At 43.9% G+C, this 14,836-nt stretch overlaps 1 protein-coding gene and 1 long non-coding RNA gene across 2 annotated transcripts in view; one reads left to right on the top strand and one right to left on the bottom strand.

Moving 5' to 3' along the window:
• The window catches only part of EIF4E3 (eukaryotic translation initiation factor 4E family member 3), a 43,057-nt gene that overhangs the window by 10,776 nt on the left and 17,445 nt on the right, over nucleotides 1-14,836 (top strand). The gene's annotated exons all lie outside the window — the stretch shown is intronic.
• On the bottom strand, nucleotides 324-14,328 carry LOC142830912 (uncharacterized). The gene is made up of 3 exons (XR_016350443.1): nucleotides 14,120-14,328; nucleotides 10,002-10,129; nucleotides 324-3,391 (listed from the first exon to the last, which is right to left on the bottom strand). It is a non-coding gene; the product is annotated as an uncharacterized LOC142830912 (long non-coding RNA).

Raw genomic sequence — 14,836 nt, forward strand, 5'->3', positions numbered from 1 at the left:
AGAAATCAGTGCTTTTTGCGGAAATACTATGCTGCTCCTGTTCGGGCAAAAGTCCCTTTTGCACAAAAGTTTTGCGCAAAAGGGCCAGTGTAGACAGCTGAGATTTGTTTTCCGCAAAAAAAGCCCCGATCGCGAAAATGGCAATCGGGGCTTTTTTGCGGAAAAGCGCGTCTAGATTGGCCACGGATGCTTTTCCACAAAAAGTGCTTTTGCGGAAAAGCATCCGTGCCAATCTAGACGCTCTTTTCCGCAAATGCTTTTAACGGAAAACTTTTCCGTTAAAAAGCATTTCCAGAAAATCATGCCAGTCTAGACGTAGCCTCTGTGTTTAAATGCTTGGTGTCTTAGAGGCCAAGTAAATATTTTAGTTGCTGACTTTTTATTAATGATAACATTTTTGATGGTACTTTTCACATGAGCATGTGAAAGATAAGGTGGCAGACAGGGTTGTTCCAATGAGGGCACAGTGCCTGGGCACCCCCTCCTCTCCGTGACCCACGTGTGGGGACTAAGGCAACCTCCTGCTGCAGGCCCTGTCCCTGCCTCTGCTTCCCTGCCTCCTCTCTACCTCTTCCTCAAGACCTGCCCCTGCTCTGCCTCCATGCCCCTCCCCTGAGTAACTGGAGGAGGGGGGAATTAAAGGGCCTTGTATGGAGTGGCAGCAGGGGTCAGCTCCCCCTTCTGCACTTTGAGTGGCCCAGCAGCCTGCTCCTCCCTACTCTGCCACCCTCTCTCACCTTCTTCACAGGGACAGAGAAAGCAGCCAGCTGGGAGAGAGAGGCCCAGCAAAGCAGGACAGGCTGCTGGGCTGCTCTGGATCCTGCCACTACTGTGAGTGGGCTCCTCCCTATGCTGCCTTGCACCGAGCTCCTATAATCCTCTGAGTCCCTTCCGGCCATAGCACAATTGAGGCGGCTGCTGCGGGGTCTGGGGTGGCCATTCCCAACGATCCTGTGGACAGGACAGCTTTGATGGCAAATACAAAAAATAAGGGATTTAAACAGTACCCTGTCATGGGGTAAGGAGTGTTGTAACTACTTGCATAACAGAGGTGTAAATAATAAGCACTGTTTTGCCATCACAAACCATTTTAAAGGCATTTGTCAATCTCTGCTCTTGTCTGCATCTATTAAAATTAGGATAAATCGTCCACTGTCAGGTAAAATGGTCTAAATAGCCCAATATTAGTCTAATCCTTCAACTTCTGTGATTAGGTTCTTTAAAGTTAGGTTGTTCCTTAATACATGGAATTCAGCAATGAAGAGCTGTAAAGATTAATTTCTGGTCTTCACAGAAAGGTGAATGGCACTTTTGTTTTACCTGTTTTAAAAATGTGAAGGTAATTAAACAGTTAGGGTATGTCTACACTGCAGCATTATTTCAAAATATCTTATTTCAAAATAGTTAAATCGAAATAAGTTATTTCGAAATAGCGTTTCTACACACAAAATGCATTTTGAAATAGCATTTTGCTATTTCAAAATAGCGCCGACGCTGAATCGCATTTAAGGCCGGCCGGAACCAGATCAGGAGTTACTTTGTGTGGCTGCTGCCTGAGGCTATCTGAGGCCTGTGCTTAAAGGGACAGCCCCTGGACAGCCAGTTCTCAGCTTTCCCTGCTTGCTTGCCTACCTCAATGAGGGACAGCAAAGCATTTTGTCTCTGTGTGCTCTGGTTGCCCTCACTCGGGATACCACAGCACTCTGCAACATGGAGCCAGAGCTGCCCCTGGCACTCTGGTGCTTCTCGTGGACGTGTTACTGTGAGCCTGGCTGCTCTTTCTGCAGGCTGCCATCCGGGAAGTCCATCGAGAGGCTGTCAGTATCCAGGAGGCCCTGAGAGAGAGCTTCCACCCTGAGGAGCACTAAGAGCCTCCCTGGTCTGCCCCACTGGGGGCTTGTGCCTCATTCCTCCCTCATGTCCTTCCACTTACCCCTCCCTCACCCCCATTCCTGATGTCAAATAAAATACATATATTTTCATGAACACAAACTCTCTTTATTTAACAAAACTGGGGGGGGGGGGAATTAAACTCTGGTGAGACTGGGGAAAGGAGGCGGGAGAGGCGAGAGGAGAGGGTGGGAGAGGAGAGGGGGAAACCTGGGAGGAGGGAGCTGGAAGGGGGAAGCAAGGGGAAGAAGGGGGAGGGGAAGATCAGGGTTAAGGGTCTCACCGGGCCAACTTGATTTTCATGCAAACCTGCTCCTGGGTTCGCATGTGGCCTTTGGTGGCCAGTCTGGCAGTTATCCTGCCATAGACGGCCGCATTCCTCTGACTAGTGCGGAGATCATGGATGTTGGGGGCATCCTCCCCAAACCTGAATAAAGGTCCATGATCTTTCAAAATATTGGTTTGGTTGTGTAGGTGCTAGTAAAATTATTTTGAAATAATAGCTGTTATTTTGAAATAACTTTGCTGTGTAGACATACCCAGAGAGTTTGAAAGCGGTCCTATATTTTAGTCTTGCTTCAAAGATTTTGTGGAGATTAACAAAGGGCAGTCAGTTGCCAAACCCGTATTAAACAGCATTGGTAGCAGTAATTAAAAATATCACCCCCATACAATTTTTTAAATTGATATTTGCTGTAGTACTCAACTAAAACAAAATAAATATTCATGTACATGTGAGTCCATGCATAAACTGGACAATAGAGAGCATAAAGATCTGTCTTACTGCATCACTTACATAAAATACACTGATTCTTAGAACCACAAGCACAAAACCCACCAGCTTTTTGGTGGTAAATAAGCCTATTGAGCCTTCTTTCCCTATGTTTCAGGCAGTGGGTGGGGTGGGATAAATGGGATCACAAACTAAGGGTATGTCTACTCTACCAAAAACACCTAGTTTCAGTGACAAAAAGTTTCCACCCCTACAAGAGCCTCCCTCCGCCGCCCTTTATTGTAGACAGAGAGCCAGTGTAGACCTGCTGATTGTGTTGTGGTCAGAACTGACTTCCACTAGTAGACAGTGCCTGCGCTGATGGCTCTGATCAGTGTTTTGATGTCTGCTGTCCTGCAGGCCTGTGCCCCTCCCCTTTCAAAGCTCTGAAATGTATCTGAGAACTGAGTGTGCTCTTTGTTGGGGGAACAAAAAGCAAATCATAGGACTGCTCCTGTTCTGCTCTGCATTAGGAACACAGCAGCAGGCAGACTGCTGCTACAGGGGAAGGGGGACAAATGCTGTGCTGCTTTGACATCCTTAGCACAGAGAACTCACAGAGCTATTCATGATGCTGCTCCCAGCATTTGAGGAGGCTACCATGGGAGATCGTGGAGGGAATCTCAAGATGTGATCAGCAGTTCTTTCACATAACAGTGTACTGTGAGATACATACCCACAGTGCATTGCCTTCACTGATGATGATGGTGCCCCCAGTGTGGACATGATCTGTTGACAGAGGGAGCAAGTATAAACACCTTCTGGTAAGTTTTGTTTTGTCAGTTTTTGAGTATGGACATAAGTTTTGTCAACAAAACTTTTTAGTATAGACATTCCGTAAATATGGGTCAATGATAGGGATGTTAAAATATGGGTAATTTTGTAAGCGTATAACCACTGGAAAACTCAGCAGTTACACATACCCACAGCCAACTCCCCAGAAGCCAGTGTGCACCGCTCCCGGGGAGCCAGCTGCCACCTGCGCTGCTGCCTCAGATACAGAGGCAGCAGCATGGGATGGCAGCTAGCTCCTGCCTGCAGCGCCGCTTCCGGGGAGCTGACTGCCGCCCCTTCACTGCTGCCTCTGATGCAGAGACAGCAGCACAGGATGGCAGCAGGCTCCCCAGGGCGGAAGCCTGCGTGCAACCATGAATGTTAACCAATAAGCCCAGGCTTATCAGTTACCCGTTTACATGGTTATACAACTACATACCTAGTCAAAAAGGGAATATTGTTGCAAAAAACAAAACCCCAATCTAGAGATGTATTAGCAGCAGTGTTGTATGCAAGAATTAATTCTACTCAGCCCTGATAATACCTCAAGTAGTGTATAGAAATCATGATCTATGAAGAAAGATTGAAAAAAATGTGTTTTCAGTTTGAAGAAGAGATGACGGGAGGTGATAATCAAGTACATAAAAGGCTGTTATAAGGAGAAGGTGATAAATTATTGTCCTTAGCCACTGAGAACAGGACAAAAAGTAAATTTAATCAAGGGAGATTTAGGTTAGACATCAGGAAAATCTTCCTAACTACATGGGAAGTTAAGTGTTGGTTAAGCATCTTTCTCCTTCTCAGTCAAGGGCCACAGCAAGGGTTTTTCCCCCTGCTTTTCACTTGTGTGTGGCCCCTGACTGATTTTTCTATGGGTCAGTGGCCCCTAACAGAAAAAAGATTCCCCAGCCCTGCCCTACACTGAGGGAGGACTAAGTATTATCTAGACTAGTGATACTCAGGGTATGTCTAGACTACATCCCTCTGTTGCCAGGGTCGACAAGGTTTACAGGATCGGCCGACAAAGGCTTTCTTTGTCGCCCGATCCCCCTCTTGATAGCCGCTTTTTGCAGACAAACTGCTGACTCGGCAATACGCGATGGCCATTTTTATTCAAATGAAGCACAGGAGATTTAAACCTCGCTTCATTTGCAATGTCAGTATGTCTAATTTACATCCCTCTGGCAACACAGGGATGTAGTCTAGACATACCCTCAGACTGGGGCTTGGGAGCAGCAAATAGGTCCCCCTGCTCTTTCCTCACCTGCCCTATCCGCCTCTCCTACCCCCTGCCCATTTCTCCCCTATCTACACTCCATTCTCCCATCCCCGCCCCTTCCTCATCCTCCCGTCCCATCTCTCTCCCTTCTCCCTCTTACTGCTGCATTCCTCCTTTGACCTGGCTCCTCACTGACAGTGTTTGGGAACCTCTATGGGACCGTCACCCAGAACACACTTACGCCAACACCCAATCACCATGTGGGAGAGGCAGAGCCTGTTGTCTGGTCACCCAATCCCTTTGCCCCATATGGAGCAGAGGGCGGGACTCTAATGACATGATGGTTGCTTGCTCCTGCTCACTGGGCAGACTAGGTTAATCAGTTGTGAATTCTGAGATGATATATTTGTGGAAATGCTGTGCATGAAGAAATGATTGAGATATTACCAATGAAAAATAAAACAAAGGGTAAACACATCCTTGAAACTGTGATAAACTTAGTAAACGAGAAAAAAAATACTGGATAATCTTGTGTCTCTGTGTACGGACCCCTAGCATGGTCAGCAAATACAGGGGATTCCTTACTCTTGTGAGAACAGCTGAATTGCCCACTTTCGAACTTTCATCATATTGTGCATCAGGAGGCACTTTGTGTGCATCTTGTGGAACTGAACTCAGAAATGTAATGGGTATGGTTGTTTACATTGTCAGTTGGATTCTTTCCCAAGCCCTTAATCACCATTTTACTGCCTGCGTTAATGATAGTAAGCCATTTTTGGATATGAAGGATATCAGACACTCCAAGCTTTCACACTGTGACTGGTTGGTCAAGTTTTACTATCTCATTTGAATGAGTTGAACCTTAAGCTACAAGGACAAGGAAATACAGTCCTGTCTCTGCAGCAGACATTGTTTGGATTTGTGTCAAAATTGACTGTCTTCATCAAACATATCGAGATGGGCAGATTCATGCATTTTGAAAGATTACAAATATGTTGTGATTTGTTTCAGAGAGAGAATCCAAATAACAGCCTTGATTTGCGGCAGCTTCCTGGATTTGTTTCTGAGCTCCTAACGGCATTTGTGACGGGGCGATCGAGTCCCGTGGTGGTGGGACGCTTGAGCCCCGCACTCCAGCTGGGTTCTTCCCGGCGCTGTGGGGCGGTCCGCCCAGAAGGCGGGGGTGGCACACTCCTGCGGAGGGAGCTAGGAAAGTGCGCCATGGGGCGTGCTGGCGATGTTGCGGCGTGCACCGATGATGTTGCGCTGTGACTTTGGTGGGCGATTTAAAAACCCGCCGGATTGGGGGGAAGAGGGAGCGGCAAGGCACCAGCACTACCCTGGTGGTCCCAAGCTGGGGGGCCAGGGGACAAAGGGCAGCCGAGAGGACGCTGCAGAGAGAAGGCAGAGGCCGGCATGGAAACCCGGGAAAGGAGCCGGCAGACAGTGATTCCCCCGGCAAAGGGACGGCGTAGAGAGGTGCAGAGTACTCCAGGGCTGACCACCCCCCCACCGAGCTGTGTAGCAGAGAGGTGGTCGGTAAGATTGTCTCCTGGTGGTGACCCGCTGAAGCCCCAAGTCAGGGGTGTGGCATAGGAAGTGGCCCAGGGTAGGGCGTTGGGCCCACGGGTTGGTGTGCTTCAGACGGCTTCTTTGCCAACCTAGGCAAGGGAGCAGCTGTGACCCCGCCTTAGGGCCCTGGGCCGGGACCCAGTGGAGAGGGAGGGCCCGGGTCCCCCTACTCTGCCATTGATGGCCAAGGCCAGTGACCAAAGGTGAGTGGAGACTTTGAACTGCAGAAAGACTAAAAGAGCCATTGTGATACAATTGGACCCAGAGGCATTCGAACTGGGAGAGGGTCCCACAAAAGGGTGGTGTCAGCGGTACGTAAGCAGGTAGTTGAAGGCTGCCCGGTCTGACGAAAACGGCACGGGCGCGGACCTAAGGGAGGGGTGCACCGGTTGTGTTCTATTGTTAGTGAGGGTGATACTAATAAACCGAGCGGTGGGGCCCAACCCCCACCGGCTTCTGTGTAACAGCATTCAAGTCTCGTTTTGTTGACTTTTGCAAACACAGTGCTTTGTTTAAGTTTGATTCATTCACATAAATCGTCTGTTGAAGAACTGGATTTGACAGTCATTCTAGGCATCTCAGTCAGCAATTTGGAAATGGAAATAGAAGATTTCAAGGAATCGGCTATCTGGGTGGAAAAATTCATCAAGCTGAATTCTGATTTAGAACACCTTGCTTGACAACGTGCAGAATTGGCAAAACTGCACAAATGGGCTGACATGGAGAAATTGGAGCACGATGATAATCTGATTCTGCAAACTTGGAAAGAATATTTTGTCACATACAACGCCATACAGAATGTCAGGTTGCCCTTACTTTCAATGTTTGGCTCCACCTATGTGTGAGCAGGATTTCTCTCATTTGAATCACATCAAAGGTAACTTGTGCTCAAGATTGGGAGAAGACAGCCTGAATGTGCTTATGAAGTGGATTTCACCAGTTATCATGTAAACTTCAAGAAATGTGTGAAAAGATGCAGTAGCAGAAGTCCCATTAAGTAAAGCCATTAGCTACAATGTTTCATTTATGCTATTATTAATCATCATGTCAATTATTAGTAATATTAAGTTGTATATTTTCAGTCATGCAAATGGACATTCTTACCCTAGGTCTTGTTGACCACGTGTTCTGAAGTTTGATGTAGTTTGGCTATTTGGTTTGAAAAAGTTGCCGATCCTTGAACTAGATGGCTATCAAGGTCCCTTCCTGTCCTACATTTTTATGATTCTAAGAAAAGTCTTTTATAACTAACATAACTTAATCTATTTTAGAATCATCTCTGTGGTATCTTATAATCATCTCTGATCTTTTAGTCAGAATAAGAAGCACTGAGTATATCCGAATAGACAGCGAGGAGACACGTATGTTGAATCTTGGCTAGGGAACACCAGTCAAGGCTCACATTGCCTCTAAGTAGAAGCTCAGATCTTCCCTGTTCGATGGAGGAATATTTTTGGAATCTGTCCTGTTTATAAAATAGATACATTAGAGGCATTCATCATAAATCTGTTACACTGTTGGCTGATCTGACTACTGTGGCTCTGATCATCCATTCCCCATCCTGAGAGAGTCTGGACATGATTGAAAGCAGTGGTTTGGGCCTACTATAGCAATGTCAAAGAAGGTCAAGGACACATTGTAAAGTTAGAATTTGTCAGCTGATATAAAACTTTTCTGTCTCTGAAGTGATGAGGAAAAATATACTAAAGATCACACATTTATCATTGGAATTCAGTGAAATGGCCTTTTTCATTCTTGATGATAGCCTTAAGTAAATCAAGACCTCAGTGTTACAGGAACAATCTTGATAATGTTATGGTTAGATATGCTGTTTCTCTGTGTTTTTCAGAGAGAAAAATAAGTAATTTCTCACGTAAGCTATTTAAACTTGTTTGGTATAAGGCCCTTGTTTAACAAGAGGAGGCACAAGAAAGGTAACTAAAGGGCTAGATGATTTTATATTAAATCGTGTGAGAACAAGCATGTAGCAAAAAAATTGAAGGATTCCCTGAGGGAAATTTTAAAATTGAGCAAAAAGAGATTCTCACTGTGATTGGAACGGTGGTTCGCAAATATTAAGAACTAGAGAGAAGAAATTGGTCGAACTTTATTAAAGTTGTAGAAAAATAGTTGCCTATTAATTTATCATCACAAGGCTCCAGAATTAAACTCTTTGTATGGAAGGGGCAGTTAGATCTTCTTAGGGCTCCTGTTTCTACATAAGAACTCCATTATTTCATATACAGAAACTTAATGTCATGACTATAAGATCTAGAAAGATTTTTTTTATTAAGGAATGCTTAAATTTTGCAGAAGCCACTGGGGTCACAGAGACTCTGTCGACAGAAGGTGTTATGCCTCGTAAAATGAGGTAAACCAGCATCGACAAAACTGCTGAGTTCTGTCGACGTTATGTCGACAGAACTCAGCGGTAGTGTAGACGCTGGTATAGTTTTGTCGACAAAAGTCCACTTTTGTCGACAAAACTCAGTAGTCTAGACACACCCTTAGTTTTTCAGCACAGCTCAAAGTTACATTATTATTTATTTGCATCCGTAAATTCCAGTTTTGTTTCAAACAGGAATTAATTTTGAAAAATTTTAAAACAAGATTAGGTATTTTGTGAAAAGATATGGTCTAGTGTAAATAAGAATAAATTATGCAGGAAGTCAGACTAGGTGACACTGGCTCCTGGCTTTCTAATCTGTGAATTTATGTATCCAGTATAATTGGGTGTTGGAAGAATGGGAACACAAGAGGTTTGTGTCTCTAAATTGTGTTTGTTTTCATAATTTTTATGTGTTGATTTATATCCAGCCCAAACCATTTTTGTGTGCATTCTGCAACAGAAGTTAATATCTCATAGATTTATGGCCCAGAAGGAACCATTCTGTCCAGAGGGAACCATTCTGATAATTTAGACTGACCTCTTGCACTTCCAGGTATTGAAATACCATGGAAGGCACCTTCTGTCAGTGTTTTATGTACATTTTGCAGCAAGATTAGACATTTCTCCATTTCTCTAGCTCTTGTATGTTGTTTGGATACTTTTCTTTATCTCCCAAGTTATGGCTTGGGCTACTCTTTTCTGTCTCATAAATAAATATGTAATTTTATTTAGTGTGGAAAGCTTAAATTCCAAATTGACCATTTGTTCACATTTGCTCAACAGTTTCTTTTACACCTTCAAATAATTTTTTTGGAGAAAAAACAAAATATTGACAAACAAATTGGAAGTACAGAGGAGTATTCTGAAGGACTTGGATAATTATTTTAAAAATGAATTGGATAACAGCTCTACCAGGATTACTGAACCACTTGCATATAGTTTTGGTGATCACTTTTTTGAAGTGTTAATTTTTTCTTTGCAGCTCTGATTTTTTTTCTCATCTTTAGTTTGTATCAGTGCCATGAACGGAAGATTTATGTCATTTGGTAGCATTGGGTATAGTGTTGAAATATGCTAGGCAAGCTCGTCCCCACAGCACTGTCAGGCAAGTTACTAAAAATAAGCAATGAATCATATTCCACCTAAACCTTAAAATGAATAATGTGATGATTGGTTGATATTCTCTGCCAGCTTGTAAGTTGTGAATGTTGTTTCTTTGGAATATGGATTTATAGCTATCAAACTGAATGATTTTATGGCCCCAAAGCAGAGTACTCTGTTCTTTATTCCCCAAGAGATTTTTAAGTGGCATAAAAATGTGATAAATATCTGTTGTTGATACTTTGTCAGCTTTTGAAGTTTACTGTTTCATAATGCTTACTTACCATTCATGCAAGTTAGGTTTTAGTATTATCACAGCACTCCAATGGCAACATCAGTGTACATACATGGGGATGATGATGTCATGTATAGGAAGGCAAAATTATGTCCATATACACTTGGGTCTGGGAAGCTAGGAAACAGGCAAAAGGACAGCATGTCAAAGCTTATTTCTCAGACGGCTATCTGAAACACATAGAAACAAAACAATCCACCCATATCTTTTGACCACGGAATTACAATGTAAGAAGCACAAAATGTTAGTCTCTAAGGCCATGTCTTCACTACATCAATGAAAGACTGATGCTGCCATGGTCGAACTCGCTAAATCAAACTCAGAGGATGCCCCATCGGCGTATGCTCCCATTGACCTCCCACTGTGTGGACAGCCCAGAAATGTGATTTAAGATATGTCACTCCAGCTACCTAATTAACATAGCTGTAGATGCATATCTTAAGACGGCCTTCTACTGTAGTGTTGACCAGGCCTGAGATAGAATCATAGATTACTAGGACTGGAAGGGACCTCGAGAGGTCATCGAGTCCAGTCCCCTGCCCTCATGGCAGGACCAAATACTGTCTAGATCATCCCTGATAGACATTTATCTAACCTATTCTTAAATATCTGCACAGATGGAGATTCCACAACCTCCCTGGGCAATTTATTCCAGTGTTTGACCACCCTGACAGTTAGGAACTTTTTCCTAATGTCCAACCTAAACCTCCCTTGCTGCAGTTTAAGCCCATTGCTTCTTGTTTTATCCTCACAGGCCAAGATGAACACGTTTTCTCCCTCCTCCTTATTACACCCTTTTAGATATCAGAAAACTGCTATCATGATCCCCCTCAATCGTCTCTTTTCTAAAATAAACAAACCTAATTCCTTTAGCCTTCCCTCATAGGTCATGTTCTCTAGACCTTTAATCATTCTCGTTGCTCTTCTCTGGACCCTCTCCAATTTCTCCACATCTTTCTTGAAATGCGGTGCCCAGAACTGAGCACAGTACTCCAACTGAGGCCTAACCAGTGCAGAGTAGAGCGGAAGAATGACTTCTTGTGTCTTGCTCACAACACACCTGTTAATGCATCTCAGAATCATGTTTGCTTTCTTTGCAACAGCATCACACTGCTGACTCATATTCAACTTGTGGTCCACTATAACCCCTAGATCCCTTTCTGCAGTACTCCTTCCCAGACAGTCACTTCCCATTCTGTATGTATGAAACTGATTGTTCCTTCCTAAGTGGAGCACTTTGCATTTGTCTTTTTTAAACTTCATCCTATTTACCTCAGACCATTTCTCCAATTTGTCCAGGTCATTTTGAATTATGACCCTATCCTCCAGATTAGTCGCAACCCCTCCCAGCTTGGTATCATCTGCAAACTTAATAAGCGTACTTTCTATACCAATATCTAAATGGTTGATGAAGTTATTGAACAGTGCCGGTCCCAAAACAGACTCCTGCGGAACCCCACTTGTTATGCCTTTCCAGCAGGATTGTGAACCATTAATAACTACTCTCTGAGTACGGTTATCCAGCCAGTTATGCACCTGCCGTATAGTAGCCCCATCTAAGTTGTATTTACCTAGTTTACTGATAAGAATATCATGCGAGACCGTATCAAACACCTTACTAAAGTCTAGGTATACCACATTCACTGCTTCTCCCTTATCCACAAGACTCGTTATCCTATTAAAGAAAGCTATCAGATTGGTTTGACATGATTTGTTCTTTACAAATCCATGCTGGCTGTTCCCTATCACCTTGCCTCTTTCCAAGTGTTTACAGACGATTTCCTTAATTACTTGCTCTATTATCTTCCCTGGCACAGAAGTTAAACTAACTGGTCTGTAGTTTCCTGGGTTGTTCTTATTTCCCTTTTTATAGATGGGCACTATATTTGCCCCTTTCCAGTCCTCTGGAATCTCTCCTGTCTCCCATGATTTTCCAAAGATGATAGCTAGAGGCTCAGATACCTCCTCTATCAGCTCCTTGAGTATTCTAAGATGCATTTCATCAGGCCCTGGTGACTTGCAGGCATCTAACTTTTCTAGGTCATTTTTAACTTGTTCTTTTTTTATTTTACCTTCTAAAACTACCCCCTTCCCACTAGCATTAACTATGTTAGGCGTTCCTTCAGACTTCTCGGTGAAGACCGAAACAAAGAAGTCATTGAGCATCTCTGCCATTTCCAAGTTTCCTGTTACTGTTTCTCCCTCCTCACTGACCAGTGGGCCTACCCTCTCCTTGGTCTTCCTCTTGCTTCTAATGTATTTATTAAAAGTCTTCTTGTTTCCCTTTATTCCTGTAGCTAGTTTGAGCTCATTCTGTAACTTTGCCTTTCTAATCGTGTCCCTGGATTCCTGTGCTGTTTGCCTATATTCATCCTTTGTAATTTGTCCTACTTTCCATTTTTATATGACTCCTTTTTTATTTTTAGATCATGCAAGATCTCGTGGTTAAGCCAAGGCGGTCTTTTGCCATATTTTCTATCTTTCTGACACATCGGAATAGCTTGCTTTTGGGCCCTTAACAATGTCCCTTTGAAAACCTGCCAACTCTCCTCAGTTGTTTTTCCCCTCAGTCTCGATTCCCATGGGACCTTACCTATCATCTCTCTGAGCTTACCAAAATCCGCCTTCTTGAAATCCATTGTCTCTATTTTGCTGTTCTCCCTTCTACCCTTCCTTAGAATTGTGAACTCTATGGCTGCGTCTAGACTGGCATGATTTTGCGGAAATACTTTTAACGGAAAAGTTTTTCCGTTAAAAGTATTTCCGCAAAAGCGTGTCTAGATTGGCACGGATGCTTTTGCGCAAAAGCATCCGTGGCCAGTCTAGACGCGATTTTGCGCAAAAAAGCACCTATCACCATTTTAAACATTGGGGCTTTTTTGCGCAAAACAATTCTTCCCTGTCTACACTGGCCCTCTTGAGCAAGTATTCTTGTGTGTCGCCCCCCCCCCCCTCCACTGGGGTTGCCGCCCTCCTCCGGGGCATCATCCAACCCGCTTGGGCCTTGGCCCAAAGTGTGAGGCCCCTTTTTAGGGGAAATATGGCCCACTGGCCTAGCCCCAAAAGTTCACTGCCCCTGCAGTAGAGGAAATATGGCCTCACGGCCTATTCCTCAACACGCAGGCCCAGAGGCCTAGTCCCAAAGTTCCTTATCTCAGCCCCCACTCGCCGGGGTCTAGGGCAGCAGGGGTAGGGGGGCCCGGGCCCTCCCTCTCCACCGGGCCCTGACCCAGGGCCCTATTAGTGGCAGGTGGCTCAAATTCAAGTGGCGCAAATTCAGGTGGCCAGTGTAGACAGCTGGCAAGTTTTTGTGCAAAAGCAAGTGCTTTTGCGCAAAATCTTGCCAGTCTAGACGCACCCCATGATTTCATGATCACTTTCACCCAAGCTGCCTTTCAAATTCTCAACTAGTTCCTCCCTATTTGTTAGGATCAAATCTAGAACAGCTTCCCCCCTGGTAGTTTTTTTAACCTTCTGAAATAAAAAGTTGTCTCCAATGCAGTCCAAGAACTTATTGGATAGTCTGTGCCCCGCTGTGTTATTTTCCCAACATATATCTGGATAGTTGAAGTCCCCCATCACCACCAAATCTTGGGCTTTGGATGATTTTGTTAGTTGTTTAAAAAAAGCCTCATCCACTTCTTCCACCTGGGTAGGTGGCCTGTAGTAGACTCCTAGCATGACATCACCTTTGTTTTTAATCCCTTTTAGCCTAACCCAGAGACTCTCAACACTTCCGTCTCCTATGTCCATCTCAACCTCACTACAAGGGTGTTCATTTTTAATATATGAGGCAACACTTCCTCCCTTTTTCCCCTGTCTATCCTTCCTGAGCAAGCTGTACCCTTCTATAGAAACATTCCAATCATGTGTATTATCCCACCAAGTTTCTGCGATGCCAACAATGTCATAATTGTACTTATTTATTAGCACTTCCAGTTCTTCCTGCTTATTTCCCATACTTCTCGCATTTGTATATAGGCATTTAAGATCCTGATTTGACCTTGCCTCCCAGTTTTGCCCTGACCCTCCTTTCTCTCTGCCATTGTAGCCCATGCTCCCTCCCATTTCTGACCCATCTCCCAGGTTCCCATGTTCTCCACTTACCTGTGGGCTTTGCTCACCTGTCCCCATCGAACCTAGTTTAAAGCCTTCCTCACTAGGTTAGCCATTCTGTGTCCAGATAGGGTCTTCCCCCTCCTCAAAAAGTGGACACTATCCCTGCTTAGCAGTCCTTCCTGGAATAGCATCCCATGGTCGAGGAAGCCAAAGCCCTCTTGGCGACACCATCTTCGCAGCCAGTGAAAAAATTTTAAAAAAGCATTGTTACACAAATATATTTCCACAGTATTTTACGCTGATTAGTAAAGCTGTGTGAATGCAATGAAAGTTGTGCAAGGACTACCCTTATTATGTAACCTTCTGGCATCAGAGACCACGTCAGTGTATTGCCAAATATATTGATTGTCAACCTATTCTCCACTTATTAGAAAACACTCTCTGTTATAAAAGTACTTTTTGTTCAATTAAGATCAGGTTCACTGGACTTATATAATGCTAGAAAACTAACTTGTGAGGAGTGTGCATGAAGGAAATCTTTGTCACTTGAATATTTTCCTCAGGGGACATAGGGCAAAGATTTCTTTTTAATTTAGCAGATTTAATGATATAATGTCACTTTCAGTAATTTTTTCATAGTGTATAAAACAAACTGCCATTTAAAATAATCTAGTTTGTATTAAATCCATGACTGGTTTAGAAACAATGTAAAAAACATTATAGTGGTTATAACTTGTTTATTTAAACACAATTTTCTAATTGGGT

The sequence above is a fragment of the Pelodiscus sinensis genome, chromosome 11, assembly GCF_052426305.1.
Source record: "Pelodiscus sinensis isolate ZL-2025 chromosome 11, ASM5242630v1, whole genome shotgun sequence".
NCBI classification, from domain to species: Eukaryota; Metazoa; Chordata; order Testudines; family Trionychidae; genus Pelodiscus; species Pelodiscus sinensis.